Source organism: Tyto alba, unplaced genomic scaffold (genome assembly GCF_018691265.1).
Source record: "Tyto alba isolate M040663 unplaced genomic scaffold, T.alba_DEE_v4.0 Super-Scaffold_10, whole genome shotgun sequence".
NCBI lineage: Eukaryota > Metazoa > Chordata > Aves > Strigiformes > Tytonidae > Tyto > Tyto alba.
The window spans coordinates 7,163,110-7,187,330 of NW_024881262.1; the positions used below are offsets into that span (position 1 = coordinate 7,163,110).

Here is a 24,221-nt window from a genome sequence, read left to right on the forward strand (position 1 = left end):
TAGTACTTGAGACAGACCTACTATTTTGTTCAGTGAAAGTTTGTGTTACTGCAGTTTGGTATTTGCTAGTGTTATTACATTCTTCAGATATGCTATTTTGAGGGTTTTTTCCCCACAAAAATGAATATTTCAATATAAGACAAAAGAAAGAATAACTCTAAAGAGAATATACTAAGCTTGATGTTTTTTCCAGAGATAAAGGCAAAGGGGAAGCAGGTACTTCAGTTGCTCATTGTTTGGTAGAGCTGTTTGTAGTAGCAACTTCCAAAATAATGAGGTGTCACTATGCTACCGTTGGTATGAGAGAAGGGCAAGCTTTGTGTTCTTTCCATAAAGAGAAATCGAACTTTCCTTGCTTTCCTATACTTTGTATTTTCCTGCTCTCTTCAAAACATTCTGTGCTGCCAAATAATTGTTGTAAGTTATTGCCTGGGGATTTTTGTTATTTTTATCCTGCTCGCCTATTTCTGTGGACTAGAAAGCATATTCGGTACTCATCACCTGTCTACCTGTTCCTTCCTGTAATACCATCTCAGCTTTAAACCACCTACAAGTTGTATAGTTTTGCTCATTAATGACTTAGGTAGCCAATGATTTAATCACTTTATCCTCAGTAGATCAAGGATTCCATCAATGGACTGTGAATTAACTTGCTATGCGCTTTACTCAATTTCCTTGTCTGTCTTTGGAAAACACATCTTTTTAATGGGAATATAAGGCTCAGCTTTGCATATCAAGATCAGTGTTATATTATGGCTTGAAGTGTTAAAAAATTGGCTCGCATAATTCCTTTTTTTCTTTGCCAGTTTTGGACATGTACTTCTAGGGAGCAGTTTTAATATATACACCAGTGGTTGATAACACCATTCCTTGAACAGTAAGATGAATTTGTCTGTGCTACCAACATGGACTAATACACTATTTTAGAGTAATTAGGTATGATACATTGCATGTGTCCTTATGTCTACAATATCGAGGTATTTTTTCCATCCTCCTAAGCTATTAGACTCAGTATTTTACAATGAAAGAGTGTTCCACAATTTAATTACACGTTTGGTACAAAATATTTCCATTTAACAGTTCAAAACTGTCTCTTCTCTTTGAGTATAACCATTTTGGCTCAGCTCCCATCCCTAACAATGGGAGTGTCACATATAGTCCCTAAGTGTTTGAAAATGCTTTTCTTTAGTCTCCATTTATAAAATGTGTCTTCCACCCTTTATTATGCACTCACTATTTTAATTTCTGGAATGGCCTCTACCATTGTTTTCACAGTGAGAGCAATGTAACCAAGAGTGGCTGTGTTTTTGCTACGGAGTGTCCTTGCATTTCTTGTGGTTTACAAATCCTAGCATCCTTTCTTGAAGCCTAATTCTATTTTTGTTTATTTGAGATTAGTTGATTAGGCCAGATTAGGAACCCTTATTCCTGATAACCATTCATAAGTGGGTACTTTGCTGCAGGAGACTGACTTGAAAGTAATTCTTCATACTGAGGAGAGGGAAATTCTGTAGCTCACAGTAAAGATATCACTAAATACGAAGGTACTACTGACTTCCATCTCATGAGTTTTGGACATGGTAGAAGGAAGAGTCATCCTTTTATAAGTTCACTCCAGTACCTCCCTTAGGAGAGTTCTGGGTGTAAAAAAGGAAAAAAGATCATCTTCTTGTGCAGACATGAAAGAAAAATATCCTAGAGAATTTATATTTTTTATCTTCATGCATTCCATCATGAGCAAGAATTTAGCCTACATAGATAGAGAAAACCTTCAGGATTTCTGTTAAACATGATCAACCTGTTCTGACTGTAGGGCACAGAGCTGGGAGGATATCCTTTTGCATCCACAGTATACTGCATTTCCTTCATCTTCTTGGCTTACTGACTCAGTTAAGGATTCGGGAACACAAGTAGTGTTCTCCTCTTCCCCATGTGCCAAAAGACAATCTGGCAGGGAACCAGACCCACCTGGCTGAACACAGAGCTTTGACTGGAACACATGAAAAAAGGAGAGTTTATGACCTTTGGAAGAAGGGTCAGGCATCTCAGGACTAGAAGTATGTTGTGAGGCTATATGGGGAGAAAATTAGAAGGTCCAAAGCCCAACTATAACTTAATCTGGCTACTGCCATAAAAGACAATAAAAATGTTTCTGTAAATACATTAGCAACAGAAGAAGGGCTAAGGAGAATCTCCATCCTTTATTGGATGTGGGGGGAAATATAGTGACAAAGAATGGGAAAAAGGCCGAGGTACTTAATACCTTCTTTGCCTCAGTCTTTAATAATAAGACCAGTTGTTCTCTGGGCACCCAGCCTCCTGAGCTGGAAGACAGGGCTGAGGAGCAGAATGAAGTCCCCATAATCCAAGGGGAAATGGATAGCAACCTGCTACACCACTTTGACACACACACAGAGGTCTGTGGGGCCAGATGGGATCCACCCCCAGGGCACTGAGGGAGCTAGTGGAAGTGGTCACCAAGCCACTTTCAATCGTTTATCAGCAGTCCTGCTAACCGAGAAGGTCCCAGTTGACTGTAAGCTAGAAAATGTGCCACCCATCTACAAGAAGGGCCAGAAGGAGGATATGGGGAACTACAGTCTGACCTTGGTGCCAGGGAATGTTATGGAGCAGATCGTCCTGAGTGCCATCACACAGCACATACAGGACAACCAGGTGATCAGGCCCAGTCATCATCGGTTTATGAAAGGCAGGTCCTACTTGACTAACATGATCTCCTTCTATGAGAAGGTAACCTGCTGAGTGGATGAGGGAAAGGGTGTGGATGTTGTCTACCTAGACTTTAGTAAAGCTTTGACACTGTTCCCCACAGCATTCTCCTGGAGAATCTGGCTGCTCATGGCTTGGATGATTGTACTCTCTGCTGGGTAGAAAACTGGCTGGATGGCTGGGCACAAAGAGTGGTGGTGAATGGAGTTAAATTCAGTTGGTGGTGAGTCACAAGTGACATTCCCCAGGGCTCAGTATTAGGGCCAGTTCTGCTTAATATCTTTATCAGTGATCTGGACAAAGGGATGAAGTGCACCCTCAGTAAATTTGCAGATGACACCAAGTTGGGTGGGAGTGTTGATCTTTAGGAAGGCTCTACAGAGGGATCTGGACAGGCTGGATCAGTGGGACAGGGCCAATTGTATGAGGTTCAACAAGGCTCGGTGTCGGGTCCTGCACCTGCATCACAACAACCCCATGCAATGCTACAGGCTTGGGGAAGAGTGGCTGGAAAGCTTCCTGGTGGAAAAGGACCTGGATGTTGTGTCCAGGTGGCCAAGAAGGCCAATAGTACCCTGGCTTGTATCAGAACTAGTGTGGCCAGCAGGACTACGGGACTGAATGTCCCCCTGTAGTCAGCACTGGTGAGACCATACCTTGAATACGGTGTTCAGTTTTGGGTCTCTCACCACAAAAAAAGACTTTGAAGTGTTGGAGCGTGTCCAAAGAAGGGTAATGAAGCTGGTGAAGGGCCTATAGCAAAAGTCTTATGAGGAGCAGCTGAGGGAAATGAGGTTATTTAGCCTGGAGAAAAGGAGGCTCAGAGGGGGACCTTATCCATCTCTACAACTACCTGTAAGGAGGTTGTAGCAAGGTGGGTGTTGGTCTCTTCTCCCAAGTAACAAGCAATAGGACAAGAGGAAATGGCCTCAAGTTGCACCAGGGGAGGTCTAGTTTGGATATTAGGAAAAAGTTCTTCCCTGAAGGGGTTATCAAGCATTGGAACAGGCTGCCCAGGGAGGTGTTTGAGTGACCATCCCTGAAGATATTTAAAAGACGTGGTGCTTAAGGGATGTGGTTTAGTGGTGGACTTGGCAGTGCTAGGTTAACAGTTGGACTTGATCTTAAAGGTCTTTTCCAACATAAACAATTCTATGATTCTATGAAAGAGAACTGCCTTGGCAGATCAGAATACTAAGGCAATACTATGCTGTTGCTAGGTAATAACTGGACAGTTTTTGTGCAATTTTCTACCTTCTGATGGGTGATGAAACTGGTCTAGGTTTGTTATGTCATGGAAGTCCTTATCTGGACAATATGTGTCAAGAGACAAGGCTGGTGAGATAACAGGGGTAGTAAAATTAGTATTAATTAACCTAATACATCAAGAATACATGCTTTATGTTGTTTGTTTGACAAATCCTGGCTGCTTGCTCTAGAATTAAAATGCAAACAATTTAAAGTATCACACTGCTTCTGAGATGAAGCAATCACTCAAATTCAGATGCTAAAAAAGAAAATAATGGGAGGAAGGAAAATAATAAAAGAAGAGTGAGATAAAGGTGTGAAAATGTTTAAAGAATCATGTGCTTTTTTTCAATGTAATAAGTACCTAACTGTTTCCAAGTATTAAGAATTTAAGGTCGTCTATAATTTAGTAATGTCACATTTTGGGCTATGTCACTCTGACCTCATCCTTAATATGTATTCAGCTCAGCATGTACTATTTACCTTTCGCAAAATAGCATTATTCAGGTTATTACATTTGCTGGTGCAGTACTACAAAGTCTAAAGAACGACTTAACTTAGCAAATATTGAGTAAAATTGAAGTGATCCCAAAGATTACAGACTTACTGTAGCCAGCGGCAGGTATAATGCGTATGCAGCTTGGCTTAAATATTTATTTGTTGTTGTTATTTGATCCGAAGGACTAATTTCAACTTTGACATCAGATAACTAGAGGGGTTTTATTCCAGAACACTAACATCAGAAGGTCTTAATAAATACAGTCTGTCATCCAGTTAAACTGGTTGGAGATACCAGGTAAACTTTCCACCCTGATGCTGAGTCTACTCTTTCTGACATCTGAGTGTGCCTTCTGCAAGTCACATTTTTTTAGTAAGTCAAGAGATCTAAGCCTTAAATGAAGCAAGCTGTACCAGACACAGATTTTTCATCACCAGTGGGATCATGACCTTGCAGTGTATATTGAATTTAAGTTTAATACTGTAATGGATGGGACTTGTAATAAAAATTGCTAGATGTTTTGTGGATGAGTAATAAAGAGTAGACCAGAGTACAGGACTTCAAGAATCCATAGTGCCAGAGAATTTCAAACAATACTAAATTTATACTATCTTTTGGCATTGTTTTTGTGGTTTGGAAAGCTTATAATAAAATTCAGGCCTTGTCCATTATTTAATTACTTTGCTACATTTTTTGGCACTTTCTTAGTAGCTTAATAGGTCGTTTGCATAAAACGCTACCATTGTTAAATATCTGTTTGCGCAGCTAGGAACACAGTGGTGTTCCTTCTGTCCTAATGTATCACTTAAATGGAGATAAAATAGTGATTACACTTACTCTTTAGGACCATAGAGTTGGATTTACTGTCAGCTCTTGCTACATATGTAACCATTTTGGCAGACTCATTTAAGTTTTCAGAAGATACCAGTACTTGCTGCTACGTTACTCTGACTTTAAGAGGAGTTTTATTTTACAGTCTCAACATTAACCTGCTCATCTCTCACCAGCAATAAATATGAGCAATCCCATTATGCTAGCAGACAAAAAAATTCCCCTCCCCCCAAAAAAAAAAAGTAAAAAAACAAACCAGAACCACCAAAGTTTGAAGCCTAGAAAAGAGCATTCACTGCTGTATGGCATTGGAAGTTCCCTATCTTTTAAAATTACGAAGGTCAAGCAGCCAGATTCATTGCATGCAAGGGTTTGTGGGGATGTGTCTGTGGCTTTCACCTTTTCCAGAAAAGTGAAAAACTGTCTGAGACTGACAGGGGTGGCTGAACAGCAGGGTCAGTACGCCTGCTGCTAAATTTCCTTCCAAAAGAGAGATGGCATGGTGCAATTTGGGAGAAGCAAGCCATGTGTTGCAGGGCTCAGTGATACCATTCCTTTTATTGGAAACACAGCGTATTTATTTTCCTACCTTATTTAGTGCTCGCACCCAGACTGTCAGTTGCCAAGGCTCCCTTCCGTGGGACTCCCAGGAAAGTCATGGTGAGATTGATGATTTAAGTGGCTTTTCAGGGCTTGGTAAAATTAAGGATCTCAGTTATTGAATTTGATCTGGAGTACTAGTGACAAGGAAGCCTTCAAAATGGCACAGGAGAAATGAAACAAACAATTACACAGAAATAAAGGTTCTTCACACATCAAAGTTCACATGCTCATAGGAGGTCTCCTATCATGCTGATTAAATCCTGCTGAAATCTAGCAAGATCTCCTAAAATAAATGCAGCTTCCCTGTACTGTATGAACAGTTATGTCTCTTGTTGCTATTTCTATTGTTAGTATTCTTATTGTTCTGCACCATATTTCATGTCAGCAGTCACACTAATTGAAAACCTGAAGTAAATTATTATTAATTATTACAGTAATATATTGCATCATAAGTATACATCATTTTTGAATAGTAACTAGCTTAGACATAGCATGAAATCACAAAGGAGAATGACACATTAAGATCAGCAAGGAAGAGGGAAAAATCCTGAAGTTTTTGGTGTAAACTTGAGTAACCATGACCTTTAAAAAGTTTTCAGAAATTTGTCTGCACTCAGAACAGACATCCTGTGAGTATATCATACGGTTCTTTATTTCACTTCTCCTCCTTTCTCACCCTCTGTCCATATACCTTTTCAGCTCTTGAAAAATGCCATATAAATGTTCCGTGAATTATATGTGCCACATAAATGTTCCTTTTCTTTTTATCCTTCATTAGGACATTGTGATTTATAATGACCAGCTATTCTGTATTATGTCAGTTATACCAGAATGGTGGCATTACTCTTTGGATTGAAGTATAGGACAGATACTGGCAATACAAAGTACATTTTGCCTGGCAAATATTGCTGAAGAATACCTATGTCCTCCCTTAGGAAGTATCAGCAAGACTGAAGTCAGAACTTAGGAAGCTGTCCTTTCAGTTTTATACTATTCCAGTCAAAAACAGGTTGTAGACTTTTTGTGCAAAAAATGTAGCCTGTACTAGGGAAAGGTTTGAAAGAGGCAGAAGGGAACTTATTCTGGCAACTTTAGGGAGACATCCCGTGGAAAATACAAAAGCACTCCTGGAAAGGCATACTCTGCTGGTTTTCATGCTCTGCAAGGAAGAAGCAGAGACCTGTCTAAGCCTCTTTATTCTTCTCCTGAAAAGACTTGTGTTATTAGCAGTGCAAGCCATTTATACTTCTCCAGAGTAAAGCAATGATGGGTTTGCACATGGAGTACATTAAACAGAAGTTTTCTTGCATTTTGGATTGAAAGGGAAAGGTAGCTGCAAGCCAATTATACTGGTGGAGTTTCAGAGCAGCTGCTTGCTACACCAGAAACAGTCTGAGAGGTGAGGACCTCTGCAATCTGGAAGCAGCACTCCACAGCTCCCCACTGAAACCAAAGATGAGGAACGGAATTCTGCTTTCAGGAATCTAATCTTGCTTTTCAACAGCCAGCTCTGCAGCTGTCATGTTTTGATGATAATGAATTTAGATGGCAATCGGTACCTTGGTCAAAAAGGGACAAAAATGTTGAGAGGAGCCAGTTCTGATGAATGCTGTGTGAAAGATGGGAAAGGTCTTAGGCCATTAGTGATGACTGATGCTGTAGGAGAAGCATATAAATGATGTACTGAAGTAATACATTAGGGCACAATATGAAGCCCCTCTGGACCTGAGAAATATATCACCAATCAAATTTCTTTTGAAGGTCTTCTCTTTACCTAGCAAGGAGGACTTGATGGGAATCCCTGTCAAGTCTTCACTTGATATACAGTGCTTAAACGTTGCTGGATGTTTTAATTTGCAGAGATTATCAGGCTGGGAGTGGTAATGTTTTGGCTGCTAGTGGAAAGGCAAGCTTGTTATTGGCATTAGGCTCTTTTTAGATGGGAGCATAGGTTGTTTTGATTTGGTTTACTTTAGAAGAATAGTTCTGAGGTATTTAGAGAAGCACAACACGAGGTTGTGATCAATTTCAACGCAATTATTTCATGATTTAAGACAGCAGGAGAGCCTAATCTGCAGCCCATTTTACTTTGTTGTCTTGAATAAAAAGGAACTGTTGAGAAGCACAAGCTGAGGTTTATGATGGCCCCTGTAAATCATCTCAGCTGTCAATGGCACATGGCAGCTTTTAAAGGAGAAGAAGAGTCATTTTTTTTGCACTAGTTTAACCATTAAAATAAAGTCCTGCAAGTGCTGAGTGGAACCTGTCCTGAAGCATTTATATACCCTTTCATGGCTCTGTCATCATCCATACTGCCTTCTTAGGTGCATTTAGAACTAGAAGAAAGGGAATATTTATTCTGTCTTGATTTGACCTCCTAGTTTGTCAGGGAGACGTGGACTTTGCCCAACTAACACACTCGGTGCAGTTGGTGCAGCATCTTCACTTACCAAATGCACATGACCTTGGTGCTTGGGAAATGTTGCAGAAGGGTTACTGTGCCTGATTTATGAAGTCAGTATGGAAAATTCAGGTACTGTGCAATATTTTTCAGATTTCTGTCATAAGGTGTAACAGTCATTTTGTGTCCGTCTTCCTGTTCACATCACAAGTTCTGCCCTTCTTGATTCATTCTGTGTTTTTAGCAGTTAGCTGAGGTCAGTCCTAGCATCACGCTGCCAGGAGTGGGCATTCATTGCCCTTCCTCATGGACTTGGATTTATCTGTTTTCTTGTGGGCTACCATGTTCCATTCAATACTTTGGATAACCTGAATAGGTATGTATTAGCATATGGTGTCCAAAGATTGTAAATGCTTCACTTCTTTTGGTATATTTGACTTAAATGTATTATTTAGCTGATAAGTTTCACTTTGTCTGCCTGTTTCAACCAGTATTAGATTTTATTGTGTTAAGGCCACTGGCTTTCATGAAATCAGATGAAGCTGGTGTTTTATTTTTGTTATGTTGCATAATTTGAGGAATTTAGTCTGTTTAAGAAATTGAAAGAGCATACAAAACTGTATCTTGTGCACATCATAACATACAGTAGAAGATGAGGTGCAATTTTGGTACACAAGTTCTAAATTATTTACATGTTCCATAAGAGTGCAGAAAAATCCTACTTTTAACTCCTTCCTCTGAGTTTACCATCCTGTCTTCATTGCATTTTGCATGCCTTGCACAATGATATCATTGGGACAATCAGATATTAAATCTGAACGAGGGAGAGGATTTATATCTTCCATTATAGCTCCCTTAATATTTTCATTTTCTGTCCTTTTGAACCAAGTATCATCTATAAAGACCTGTGTTGTAGATAGGTTAAGGAATCAGTAAAGACGTTGGGACATAATCTGAGCAAAAGTATATTTTCTGTCTGACGGTTCCATCACTACAGAGCTGAAAGAGAGAAGTTTGGGCTATGAATCAATGGAAATACGATCTGGATGCTTAACAGGAAAACAAAAGTATACAAAAGCTGATCTTGTCTCACTAGACATGTTTCTTTCAGTAGGAGCCATAAGCCTCCAGCTGTCCTCTGGCCTGAATTTTATTTAAGTCAAAAAACAGTTTGAGAAACACATGTTGATTGCAGTAATGACTGTTCGGAATACCTTTAACCTTATTTTATGTGGGGTTTTACGCTCTCAAGAATTTTATTACAAAAATAACAATGTCTGTGTATACCAACTCATAATATAAAAGTGTGTCGCTGCCTTTTTTTTTTCAGCTGGTACAGCCATGTAGCTTCGAAAATTTCCAGTGTAGGCTAAGATAAGTCTCAATGCTCCTTCAGTCACCGAAGTTCATGCATATCTTGAACCTACCATTCACTGCTAGTGGTCCGCAATTTCCTAAAGAACTAATAACGAGCTGACAGGTTTGGGGGAAAAGATGTTGTATTTAGAAGGCTTTGTTTAGAGAAATCTTCTTCCCTAACCGAGTCAAATCAAACCTGCTGTGAATAGCAAGAAGTTTAGAAGCTGGTTTGCTCTTTTATTTATAAAATGCTTGCTTTGGGGATGTTTCAGAACACAGATGTGAGACAGAGAATAATATATACGTGTTGTTTAACATTGGTTTAAATTTTTTTCTTGACTGCTTAAGTTCTATGACTAGTTTTTCCTTTTATTAACAGCTGTCATTTTTTTTTCTTTCGCATATAGTCTAGGTAATATTGCATCTGTATAAATCAATATAATAATGACGTTATGTATGTATATTATTATTTAACCATTGCTCTCTAGAGCATAGTTATGCCAGTCATATTTTATAGAGAGTTTCTGTAGACTGTTATAATCATTACAATCTGTTCTGTGGAAAAACCCTGCAAATCAGCATTTTCTTGGTATTTCAAGTAGTAATGGTGTTGTATGGGTAAATAGTAACAGAATCTCTGAATAACATGATCCTATAAGCATTGCAGGAAATAATGCATGAAGAATATGCAACTAAAATACTGAATAAATGAATACTTTTTATAGAAGATATTATTGCAGAGACTTTTTCAAGTCATCTAGCATGAGAGCCACCCGTGAATTTATGCCTGTAAATGCAAAAATATTAATATTCACTGGTGTCTTTTGGAAAGCTGTCAAATGCACATTTTGTGCTGTCTTGAAATATTTTGTATGTATATTAAGTAGACATCAAATTGTGCTTAAATCAAAGATAAATGATTGCTGGTTTGGATGCCTTTTTCTGAGAAAGGCAGAATGAAATTGGAAGTTGTGTGCAATCACGTTTCACCAATCTACAGTGATCTAAACCTTATAATATATAAATCTTCTTTTGGATGATATCTCGTCAGAATGAACTCTCTAAATATTCCTTCTAGCAAAGTTCTTTTATAAATCAGATACAATTTATGCTAACATTGATGTGATGAACAACATTTTGTATATCGCTTCTGAAATTATTTTCACCCACAATTTCTTCAGAGGCCCCAAACACGAAGAGGACATGAGACAAATAATCTCAGCATAGTTTTCCCCATTTCACATCATTATTTTAATCTATCAAGGCATTGTATGCTGAACACTGTGCCCAAGTTAGTTACATAGTGTTTTTTAAAATAGATGCATGAAGTACAAGATGGAGTAGTAGTAATATGGGCTTGAAACTGTGAATTATAACTGTGTAGACCATGGGGGTTTGAGAAGATTCCACAAAGAAGATGTTCATGTCAGATTTTAACCACAGTTATATAAAAGTGAGAAGAGCAATTGATAAAGTGTCAGGGATAGAGATGCCCAGTATGAAGCTCTTGGGATTCTGCTTTTACAAGCTCCAGAAAGTATAAAATGAAAACTATAGCATAGGTCCTGCCCACAACTTCTTGCAGCCTAACCAGTGTGGACATGAGTAGAGAGGATGTGCTGGGACATCAGTGGGAGAAAAAGAAAGGAAGGCTGTGTGGATGGGATGGAGAGGAATTGAGCAGCTGGAATTTAATACATATCTCTGGGAAATGCTGATTATCAAATTATATTAAGGGATTGACTCTTTTACTTGGAAGACCATTTGTATTGACAAGACCTTCTAAAGAGAGCATGTTAAAAGCACGAGGGAACTGAACTATTAAGAAAGGATACTGTATATGAGTGAGCGTATTTATTGCTTAATATGGAATCGGTGTGTTCAGTTTTTATTACTATCTCAAACCCTTTTTTTTCTCTTGCCATTGGCCATAAGAAATATCCTCAGAATCCTAAGAGAATGGGACTCTTAACTGTAGATATTCAGCAATGAAAACAATAAGTGACTTAGCTTTGCGTCTTGCCACAGTAGCTAAGTTTTCTTCAACAGTACTTTCTTAAGGCTCCTTCCAAATATTTGGGATGTTTCTGAGCTGTTCATATAAGGCCCTAAGATGAGTCGTTCAAACATAATCATGATGTTTCCAGGGTGCTGGGATTTTAATAAAATTCAGAGTGAATCCTGCACACTTATTCCATCCAGATCAAGTGTTCCATTTCAGTTTCTCACAACACAAAGCTATTTCATATAGGCCTATCACTGCTATTGATTACATACTTTTTTTTTTTTGGTGTGTTTATCATAAAATGAAAGGGGTGATGAGAATGTTTGGTATAGATACAGAGCTGCCAACTTGAAATGTTGAAAAAGCAATGGTTGTCAGTGACGAGCTTAAGTTACTTCCCTTAGGATAATTCCACACATCACATTGACAGGACATTCCTACTGATGCTCAGTCTAAATATTAATGTGCTGCCCTTACTTCTTGTCATACCTCCCTCTGATATCCTACATTATTCCTGGGTGTCTATACCTTTTGAATAGATACACTGCCGCTGTTTTCCATTCACATTGCTTTATTCTTTTGTTGATCAAAATACTCGGCCTTCTGCTCTGGGAAGAAGGTCCAAAAGATTCAATATTTGCAAAACTGAGTGTTTTCAAAGCTGGTTCTAGAACATTTGTTTCTGACAGCCAGCAAATGTCCACACCCAAAACTCTTGCACCTTCTGTTCTCCAAAGAACAAATGGAACATAACATAGCAAGGAAATTGGTTAAAGGCTATAAAAATACGTAGAAAGTAACCTCATCTTTACATATTAATTTATGAAGAAAATACAGTACTGCACACCTCTTTGGTGTATCTTAATTCTTTTTCCCAGTTCAAAGATAAAAATTGGAGTAATCATGACAAATGTGGATCCTTGAACATATACCATTTTTCCATTATCAAACATTGCCTCTGCATGCCGTTCTGTGTTCCATATTTGCAAAAATTCATGCTATAAAGACAACTATCTTTGGATATCTGTAGTTGTGTGAGTCAGTAAATTGTTTATTTTCTCAGTGGGAGTTCACTCGGGACATTGAGGAGCTATTTCCTCCTAATTAGTTCCCCAGAGTCCTCTTATAAAAAAAAACACCTTAGGCTTCAAGGAGTCTGTTTGGGGTCATTATTTTTTTGATAAATGTACTCACCACCACTCCAGATTTCCCAGGAGGGATACCGGAGGGTAGAAGAATGTTGTGTTGCACGTTATATTCCATGATTGGTTCAAATTACTCAATTTACCCAGTATTTTCAAAAAACAATCCTAAATCATCAGTCAGCCACATCCTACTTCCAGTGCTGGTGCCAGACAGTCATTTTCCCTCAGAGCATCGTTGAACATGAGCTCTCCTCAGCTTGTTTCATACTTTGATGAACTAGATGGCTGCAGGGACTGTACTGAGATTTGAGACATTTCATTTGAGATGTTGCTGGTTGTTACCATCGTGGATAGCTCTGTAGGAAAGGAATGGACAATACTGATTATACTCATACTAGGCAGAGATTATCAACATGTAAAATTTACCATCATATTTTACTAAACCGCTCTGAGATGTCATCTTGTCAGATAGGTATGCTAATGCAAGGTGCTTTATCTTGTCTAGTCTTTGAAAGGGAACCTACAACCAAACCTAAGATCATACTGAAAGAGGTTGTCATTTATTTTGCACATGCTAATGAGACAAGCACTATTGTTTTGGTCTTCAGATCAACAAATACTTCCTCAAAAAGAAAAGTATATCCTTAATTTTAGACTGAAATTTTAGCTCCATCTTGTGTAAATGTGTTCATTTTCACCCGTCACAAAACCTTTCATGCTGTGTACCTTGTGATTATTACATTGTGCTCATTCTTTGATAATTGCTCACCTCTGCAATTCAGCATTGTCAAGCACAACTTCATGTTTTCCTTTATTCTGTAGGTGCTGAAAAAAATCTAACAGAGTTATAGGCTGATTGAAACACTGTGCTTAGGTCGCCACAGCCCAAATCCCACCTAAATCCCGATGTTTCCTTTTGGCCTTCAGAGACACCAAGACCGTTGGGGAGCCCAGGCACGGCAAGTAACATTACAGATGTGAAACACTGCACTGTAGCAAACGTATTCAAATGCTTCTACAGATATAGTCTTATTCACATCTGTGCCAGCCTTACTGCAAAATAGTTTCAAAAGAAAAGGCTGTTAAGTGCTGTAGAACTGACTGCTCAGCAGCAGTGCCCAGTCCCATCACCCAGGACTGTTTAACCCACAGGTGGTTGTGGAAGGAGGCAAATACCGCCTTGAGATAATTTCCCTTTTAACAAGGGCTGCTGCAATATCCCCTTTGTAAACAAATGCTTCTTCGCCCTTTAATTTACATCATCTTGGAAAGCTAATATTCCCAGTTTCAGGGAAATATTTTTGGTTTATTTCAGTGGAAGTTTTGTTTGACTGAAGCCTGAATAAAGGCCTGAAGATAAAATAGAAATAAACTTAGGAATTACACCTTTTTTAATCCTGTGATTATGAAAATATCTTACAGACACATCTCTTACATTTGCAGTCATAAGATACGTGAGCTTGCACGCCTTTCTTGCAGTCTCTGAATTGCATGTGTGCAACATAAGCCCTGCATCGCTATAAACACTGAGAACGGTTGTGAATAAAGAAAATGAGAAGCTGAGAAAAGCAGATGCCGTGCAATTTGTACATACTGTTAAGTACTGAACTGCACCCATACTGTAACATGAGATGCCTCGTTATATTTGTCCACCTCTAGAAACAAGCTGAAGCAGCGGCGGTGGCTGGCTCAGCCGTGCAGGCAATGCAGCCGCTCTGGCTGCCCCCTCTGCCGGCGGATGTACAGACCACAGGTGGGTTTGAGATTTTTTTTTTTTTTTTTTCCTGAGCTATAGGAATAATCTTCTCAGCCTGGAATAATATTTGCCAGCAAAAATTTTATAGCATCATTACTAAAAGTAATAGGAAATTTTGGTGTCCTGTTTGTCTGGAATAAGAAAGAAAGTGAAAAGCCTGAGAAACAGAAAACTAATGAATACTTTCGTTTTGATGGAGAAACTATTTCCTGAGAATCACTGTGCTCACTTTCTATGGCAAGGGAATGCCAAAGTTTGCTGTACAGAATGAGATTAATCTGTATTGTGCTTATTCTGAATGCTAGATACATTGTTCATTAAGTTCTGCAAATGCCAGTTGTGGGTAAAAAAAAAAAAAGGTAGTATTCTGCAACCAAGACCTTCTAGAAATTTGAAAATTAAAATTCAAAGTCATGTCTTTCTGGGTGTGGGATTCAGTTTGGCCACAGATAAGTGTTACAAAGTATTTGTATAGATTTAACTTTTAGATGGTTCTAGCAGATCTTGTATAAAGAACAACTGAGATTTCAAAGTCCATGTAGCATGCATACTGTAACATGACCATAGTATATAGAGGATAATATTTTCTCCTGAGTTATGACATCAATTAAATAACAGGCTTCTAGGATGCTGCAGTTTCTCTATTGTCCTTTCTTTCTCTTTTCTTTCATTCTTTTTCTCCCTTGCCTGCCTACAAGGATGCCAGATAAGGCTTCCTGAGGTTGTATTTTTCCTGTCATAGCAAACAGAGGTATCTGTAGATATTTTGCATAGAACAGAGGTGCTGTTTGTCTCTCCAGCTTTCCTGTGAGACTTGACAGCCAGCTACTGTAGATCTGGTACTATCATGTGCAGCCAGAGACACAAAGGCACACAATCTAACATGCACCCATTACACAGCTAGAATGAAAAAATTTGATGTTGCTACTCTGCTATTAAATCAGTAGAATAATTAGATTCTACAGGAATAATACTAATGGGCTATAAATAATGGCTTGGTTATACCACAGTGAGATTTTCAGAAATAACAAGTAATGTGATCTGCCATCAGTTTACTTTCTTAAAAGTGACTGTATTCTCAAAAGGATTAGTGTCCCCTACCCACCTTGCCTGTTAAAGATGACATTTCTTCAGGTCCCTCAGTTTAGGACCTCTTTAGGTGTCTCTGCTTTGGAAATTCTTGGCAATTTCTGTACTTACTGCTTTCCCGGTATGTTCTTGCCTGTACATGTCAGTTTTGTGTCGTTCGTCATTTGTGCAGTGAATCAGATTTCCAGACACCACGAGCTTTAAAACTTACTAAGATAAGCAGGTGAATGTATTACTGTTTGTACAATGGTATTTTCACATTGATACCATCTCCTGGCTTTCCCATCACTACGGAGGCTGATTAATGCCTGCGGAATACAGGGCCGTTTCTTCTCCAAAGTGTTTTTCCGTTGGTTCATTATTTTCTGACGCTTATTGTGGCAGAATTTCATAAACCCCTTATATCGACTCCTCCACAAAAACAGTTTGTCCCACGCAACTCTCTCCGGCGCCTGGCCCCTTTCAGAGGTCTATCAATGCCCCGTAGCAACACGGACCCGCCGCTGCACCTGCGAACGCCGGCGCCCGCCGGTGCCAAGCAGCTGGGGCTGGCAGAGCCGGCAGCGCCCGGGCAGTGCCAGAGCTGGGCTGCTCCCCGCAGCCTCGGCACTGCCTCTCCACCCCCCTCTCCTCCTCTGCTTGGGAATCCCTAGCCTCCTTCCTCCTCCTTCTCCTCGGTAGGGGAAGATTGTCTCTGCCCCACTGATGGAAAAAGCAAAAGGGATTAGGCAGAGTTAAAAAAGAGGGAAGATAAAATAGCTTGCTCGAGGTCTCCAGCTGATCACTGGCAAAGCCAGAAGAGAGGTCTGCCCCCGACTGCCAAGCCCAGTGCCCAAACCCAAGACCACTCCAGCCTCTTTCAAATGCAGCTCGCATAAACCAGGTTAGAAGTGGCTTTTCAAGAGTGTTTTCGAATCTCATCTTCTTCAGTTGTCAGGAATTAACTGGGACTGCGTGAGTTCTAATGAATGGATCATGTTGTTTGGTGCATCTGAAAAGAAGTTTTAAGAAATATCTTTGGCTCTCTTGGCCAGCAGCCACAACAGCCAGGCTAATTGTATCGGTCACCAAGTTATCAGTGCAATCGTAACTGGGGGCAAACAGACGCCAAGAGAAGCTCGTAGTAAAATCATGATGTATTTCAGTCATCTTATTACTGACTGATTTAAATAAAGGCCTAAAGTGCTTTATCAGTACTGAGAGAGTGTCAAGGTTTCATCAGCTCTTAATTCACAGAAGTTGAAGCTTTCTTTGCTTATCGAAACTGGCTGGTAAAAAAGTAAAAGGTATTCCTCAGTAAATGCATGCGGAAAACAATTTATTATGTTCACTTGCAAATGCTAACAGTCCAGCTTACATGTTCCTTTTTCTGCTGAGGTTAGGTATTAGGAAACATAATTCTCTGATGAGGTTCCTCTGACTTCCATTTCTTTACATCAGAGATGAAGGTGGCCCATAGTTCTCTCTCATTTGCTTACCTGGTCTAAAAGAATATAAACTGCATGTAATACTGACTGAGCATACCAACTTCCACTGGGAATGTCCTTGTATCCTTTAAAATTTACTACATTAGAAGAAGTATACAGTATGTACCCTTTTCAATTATAGTTTTAAACTAATTTATTTAAAAAACTAGGGATATGTTGACTTTCACATAGTGTAAACAGAAAACTCTTTGTATAAATGCTTTCTGTAATTTAAAAAAGAAAAAAGTCTAGCCCTATACTCTCCTATATTTGGTCACTTTAAACCAAGGCACTGGTAGATTCTGATTTCGAGGACTAACTGAAATTTTGGGAAGGAACAAAATCATAAAACTCTTCTGGACTAAAAGTATTCACAGCCACATAACCAAGGAAATGGATTTTATAGTTAATTCAGAATTCCCTGGCAAGCACAGTGTCGTAACGTGTTGTAATCTGCTGATTAAATTCCGGTAAGAACACTGGCGATGGCTTTCTTTATCAATATCAGTCCTTTAACAGCACCCGAAAGAACCCGAAATTCTGAATCTCAGAATAAGCACGGGTGGATTCTGCTCATCTGAGCATCTAATCAACCTGGGGAGAGAGGGATGAGTCTGTAGGAAGAGGTTTTGTGTCATCCTCGGATCCTGTTTGTTTCCTCTTCCAGCGTCCTCCAGTGTTGTGTTTTGGAAACACTACTTGAAAGAAAATTGCCTTTGAGAAGTTCAGGCTGAATGGGTGTTTGAAACCTTCCAGCAAAGCTTTTAATCCAGTAGGATTCTACTTCACAGAATGCTTTGCCATCTATCAGGCCATTGGTCATGGCTGTTAATTAAATGAAAATGCAAAATAAATCTACAGTGCAGAGATACAACATAGCCAATTAAAAATTCCAGTACAAGGTGCTAATGATAAAAAGCGAATGTCACCAAGGACAACCTGTATGATGTCAGAATACAAATCCTACCAGATGACAAAATGTACGATACTCATCACGGGCCAGGAGGAGGAAAACCAGTGACCCTGACCGCTGAAGGCAGGCGTTGCGGAGGAGGCGGTGGGAGGGATGTGCGGGGTGTGAGTACAGGCTTGGGCACTTCTGTGGCTGAGAGTGAATGCAGTTAAAGTTGAAACCCTTCCACTGTGTACATCTTGTTTTCTTGATTCTTGATACGTGAAAGTCTGACCATTCCTGTGTGAGTTCTTTGCCATACAAGCAAAGCATCATAATTTCTCAAATGTGCTTGTTTTAGGATAAAACAATAATATTAAAGAAAACAAATGATAAGTAATGAGTGTTTGAAGTGACTGAGGGACTGTCAGTACCCTGTATCCATGTGAAGAGCTTTAATGGCTATGCTGTGAAGAGGAACGGCCTCTTTGAGCGGCTCTTCTTGGCAAGGTTAAACCAAATGAATGGCAATAACTGAGTAGTTAGAGCTAACTAAAGCAGATTGTAGACAGGCATTGTAATTCAAGCAAAGATTTGGCAATTGGGGGCAATCTAAAGAATATAAACGGACAGAGGCAAGTAATCTTAAATAAGTTACATGAAATCAAAGAAAATATTTAATGATGTCACTTGCAAGAAACAATTCAATGAGCTATCTAGAGACAAAATAAAGCATATTTAGAATCTTCTAGATGTAAACAATTTCGCCTTTTCTACCTACTTGAAATATTAATCTTTTTTTCATCAGAAATACAGTCTGATAAAATCTATCCTTGAAAAAAACACATATTACTATCTTAAGTTATATCTTTCAATAGCTCATGAAACTTGTGTTACCTTAAAAAAAGCTTTCTTACCATTAATGCTTCAGGTACATACTTTATCTACCTTAGATACGTATTTCAGCTTGGACTTCTAGTTGGTACCTTCTTTCTTTTTAGATTTGGATTTTATTCTTTGCTCTTTTTAGAAGTTAGGTGTTTAGGTGAGGGTTGTGTGAAGGGCTTCATGTTCTTAAAATGGAGCAAATGGAACAGACTTAAATTTTAGAATATTTCAGGATGCTGGACTTTGAAATTTCCATGGAAATTTATCCCTCTTTCCCTGTCAAAACTCAGCTGAACTAAATGTTAACTAATGCCATCCTTTAAATCAGTTTTGCATTCCTTAGATTTTAGTAAAATTAATTTATTGACATGGAGCATAGTAAAACATAGTTAGCAAAGTTCTAATTGACTATAAGCTCATCTCCCCCTTCTTTCACATGAGACCAAATGCTCTTTACACATATGTGTATATATACATGTGTATATGTATGTACAAATAAATGTGTGTGTAGGCCACTTAGGTCTTTAAAGCAAGGACATACTGGATGTAGACTGAATCAGCATCAGATACAGTAGTATCAGGCCTTGGGCACCGTCATTACCACGTTTATGTTCAGGCACAGAGCTTACTATCACATCTCAGTATAGAGAGATTAATCTTGTACTTTGTTCTCCCAACCCTGTATCTCTTTCCAGACCTGCACAACATTTCTGGAGCTGAGGACAAAACTTGTTGCCCCCCACAGGCCAGTACTCTTCTTTCTCCAGCGATATTTTGGATGAGAGGAGAGCTGTTGTGCTACTGATGTCCCTGGAGGGAAGAAGTAAGAAGTGTTGAAGGACAGAGGAAGGGAGTAGAATGAAAGACTGTGGGAAAGTTTGGGAAAGGGACCCCAACCCGAAGGACAGGCCAGAGTAGAAGTGATGTTTTGTAGGTACTGTTATCACATATCACTGCTGTGAGGGGGAGTTAAAGAAAAACTTAATGTGTTCAAACAACAACTTTGTGCCATTTCTGCACAAGTAAAGATTGGTTAGGATCAGGCGAAGACTTGATGGCCAAAGGTGGGGTTATAGCAAATTGGATGGAAATTACCAGCTCCCAACCAAAAAACCCCCTATGATAAAGGGATAAATGGGTAGATTTTTTCACATAGTTGGTAGGGGATAATATGCTTAAATGATACTTGGAGTACTCCAATGAGGTGCTCTGGGAACCTGGGGAAGATACATAAATCCTCTTTGAAGGAGTGAGAAGAAAACTTTACACTCCTGGATTCCAATGGCTCATCAAGTGACAATAAGGGTGCAGTTATTTTATGTCACCATTATTTCTTACTTTTCAGTGCAAAAAGCAACCCAAAGATAAAAGTACTCGGGGGTTTTGTGTGGATGAAGAATGGCAGAATAGCTCACCTGGAATTGCCCTCTTTGGTGATAGTTTTTAGGCAGTTGGTTGATCTGTGGCTGGTGGCAAGTGATTGATATTCATATGCACATTTTCTTTCTAGTTTTGAAACATATTTTCCCTGTAGTGTTCCCTTGAGAATAACATTACAACATGCCTACTACTGCTCTGTCAGCAAAGAGTATGTTCTGCCTTTTTCTCCAGTACCCGAGAGCCATATGCTTTCAGTGGCAGCAAAAGAGTTAAACTTCAGAGTACAGAAGGATGCTGGACTTTGAAAATTAATCGTGGGCTATAATAATTATTGATACTTACCAGGTGAAAAACGTGTCCAGGACACAATTATTCCAGTACCCAGAAGTGTCACAGGATAAACTGCTGCTGCTGTGTCGTGTCAGTCCTGCCACAGCCATTTAGCTGTAGCTCCTCGGTGGGACTCGGAGACAGAAATAGCCCAACGCGGCCGGAGTGGCCCTCGCCCCGCCGGGGTGTGCCCTCCAGCGAGGGGTGCAACAGCTTCGCAAATTATTGGGCACCTTCAGACCTTGCCTGGGGCTCTCTGCTTGGAAACATGAGTGGGTACGCCGTGCTTGATTAGTGTCAATGTTTTAAAACGGGGTGGATGTTAATGCAACAAAATACAGATTTTTAACACAATGTGAGAGGAGGTCTCTGGTAAGATAACAGGAGTGTTAATGAGCTCTCTACAAGAGGCTTAACTCAGGATGCTTATAATCTTTTAGTGTGTGATTGTGGCTGGTCTTAAAAAGTGAATAGACCTTTCAGAATTCGAAGGACTATTTCCCTTCCCTTTCTGATCTGGCCTTCCTTTCTCCCCACATACCCCGAGTTGTCAACTTTCATTCTCTACTGTGATCCTAGAAAGCACGAAGGCCAGGATCGGAGAATACATTTTTTTTTTTTTCTCCATTAAAAACAGAAAGTAGGCATTGAAAAATAATTAAAAGATTTCAAGCAGCAGCAGGGAAGAAAAAAACAGAGTCACATGTATCTTGTGTGCAGACAGTGACAGTCTAAGTAAGATCATGGTTTCTTACTAAATTATACCCGTGTGAAATATTTGAGTATTGCACACAGGTATAATTTACGAAGAGGCAGCAGCCTGCACGCTCGCAGGTGTCTACAGCTTTTTTTTTATCCCACAGCGGCGACACTTTCTGCCCCCTGCCTACACCTGTGCTTCATGCGCCTGCAGGTACCCACCGGGGGGGCCCCCCCCCAAATCGCTTTCCTGCCGTGGCGACCCCCTAGATGGCCCGGGTCGGGGGGGGGGGGGGGGGGCCGGAGCGGGGCGCGGGGCGGTGCGGAGCGGGGCGCGGGGCGGCGCGGAGCGGGGCCGGGGCTGCCCGCGCTGTTCGCCGCGCCGCCGCTGGGGGTATCTTTGTACCATTTTTCATCCGGCAGCAATTTGGAGTGGAAACGTGTAATAGGGGGGGGAAAAAAAAAAAAAAAAAAAAAAAAAAAAAAAGCCGGGTTCTCGGCGGTTTTAGCGAGCCCGTGCATCCAGGAGCCAAAAAAGATTAACAGCCACCCCAGCCCTTCCCAACGCCTCCCCCCACCCCCCCCCCCTCCCCCCGTAACCCCCCCCGTCCCCACCCCGCACACCCGCACCCCTCGGGGCACCGTCGCGGCTCCGAGATCACCCGCCGGACATCAAGCGAAGGGGATTCGTCTGGAGGGCAATTTCGGATCGGGGAGAGATCTGTTGGATTAGTAGGATTATCTGCTTGCAGACGGAGAGAAGTAGCGTTTGATCATTTCTATTGCTTGCCTGATGGTCGGATTTAAATGGAGGTGGCTCGGCACGGATGAGGCTGAATTCCGGATGGGGATTTCCAGCCCCCCCCTCCCCTCGCCCCGATCCGTGGAAAGGGGAGAAAAATATATAAAAATCGATATGGTTCGGAAGTGTCCGGGGCACGATTGAGAAACCTCCAGCTCACGGCGGCTGGGAGAGAGCCGGAGGAGGCGAATCCAGTGAATTACAGTTTCAGCTGCGATTACAGAAAAGCGGCGGTGAACTGGTAAATACTTTGATGCTCTCGGCGTGCGGGGCGAGCCCGGGCCGGGGCTGGGGGGGGGGGGGGGGGCCGGGGACCCCGGGCCGGGGAGCGGGGCTGAACCCCGGGGCCGGTTTCCGAGCCGGGGTGGGATGGGGGGATCGGGGCTGTGCGTGTCTGTGGGCAGGGAGATGATAACTGCGCGGGGGCTGCGCGGCTGCGGCGGCCAGCCCGAGCGGTGCCGCGGGGGAAAAAAAAACGCTGCGCGGAGGCACGAACCGAGGGGTGTGTGTGTGGGGGGGTTAGGGTGGTTGCAGGGAGATTTACACCCCGAATCCCCCCCGCGCATCCTCCGCACCCCAGCGCGGCCCCTCCGCCGCCTCAGCCAACTTTTCCCCCGCCGCCCCGGGGGGGCCGGGGCCCGCCCTTGGCCCGGCGCGGAGCTGCGGGGCCGGGGCCGGTGCCTCCGTGCTCTGCCTCGGCTGCCATGCCTGGTGGAGGGAATTTTTTTTTTTTTTTTTTTTTTTTTGCCGCTCCTTCTTCAGACATCTTCTCGCTTGGGTGTTAAGTACTGGTTTTTCTCTCCCCTCCCTCCCCCGTTCCTCTTTTCCTGACGATCGCACTAAAGGCTCATCTTCGCTTGCTGAAGGAAAAATCAATTTTCAACAGGTTTAATTAAAATTAATCACTCGAATTACTTAATATTAATTGACTGATAATTAAAGGCAGAAAGTTACCTTGGAATCAGGAGAAAGGATATTATCTCGAATCATTTTAAGGATGCATATGGTTTCAGAGCAATTACATGAAAATAATTGTTTAAATAAAACAAAACAGAGCTTGATTAAAGTGTTTCGTTCTTGCCGCTGCAGGTGACACAATCTGGACAAGCTATTTTCTTCTGCAAATTTGCTGACCTTTTTTAAGGAATATCTTTTTAGTTTGCTGCTGGTTTTGCTTTCTGGAAGGCCAGTTTGTTTTAGCTCTAACAACTATGGCATTAAAAATCTAGTAGTATAAAATGGAAATATAGCTTATAGAAGCTATAAATATCAAAGTGAATGTTTTTAGCATGTTTAGATGTTCTGTGAATTTGAAATGAAGCAGATTTCTTTTTTTCCAGCATAAGTGTAAGAAATTGGTTTAGGAAATATTTTTTTCCAGTACTGCTATCCACTGTGGCAATATTTGCATTTACCCAGAGCCTTAGTGGGACCAGACTGTACTAGTAAATTCACAGAGATAATTCATATCTGGAACCGTGTATTTGTGACAGTGCTCAAAATAACTTTTTCTTGCTTCCTTAAGAACTGGGTTGTTTTTTCGGTTTGTTTGTTTTTTACAATAGCAGCATTTTTGATGCATCTAGAGACTATTGTTACTGGTGAAAGAGCAGCACTGTGAGCTTTGGGACCTTTTCTCCTACTTTTTTTTCTGGGCTGGCTTAATTGAAGCGAAGGATACTGATGAAATTGCATGTACTTTATTACGGGCACCTGGCAAGTGAAAGACCCATGTATGATATAAATGAGCATTTAAAAATAGAGCCCATTATTCAGGGCCCTGATTTTCAAAGATACTGATTCCCATTGACTGCACTGAGACTTGTGTGGGCTCAACAGCTGTAACAGGCAGCCCACTTTTGCATCTTTGAAATTAGATTTTCAGATTGGGAGCCAAAAGCTAAGTAGCCATGTTTGGAAATACTGGTTGGGTGGGTTTTTTTTCCCTCTTTTTCTCCCCCCCCCCCCCCCCCCTTTATTTCTGATGCAGGGTTAAAGAAGACTACTTCTTAGTTACTTTTGATAAATGACACTCTTTTTCTTAGACTACAGTGACAGACTGCAGCAATGTTGCAAAAGCAGTTTTTCGGTAAATGAT

At 40.7% G+C, this 24,221-nt stretch overlaps 1 protein-coding gene across 7 annotated transcripts in view; it reads left to right on the plus strand.

Moving 5' to 3' along the window:
* The window catches only part of NLGN1 (neuroligin 1), a 394,750-nt gene that overhangs the window by 51,505 nt on the left and 319,024 nt on the right, over positions 1 to 24,221 (plus strand). For 5 of the 7 annotated variants that reach the window (XM_033006417.2, XM_033006419.2, XM_033006420.2 and 2 more), the window contains exon 1: positions 21,794 to 22,364. The exons of 1 other annotated variant lie outside the window; for it this stretch is intronic. The gene's annotated coding sequence lies outside the window, so the exon portion shown is untranslated. Of the gene's footprint in view, positions 1 to 14,534; positions 14,575 to 21,793; positions 22,365 to 24,221 lie in introns of those variants that run through there. One more of the 7 variants, XM_033006418.2, reaches the window with a different exon arrangement.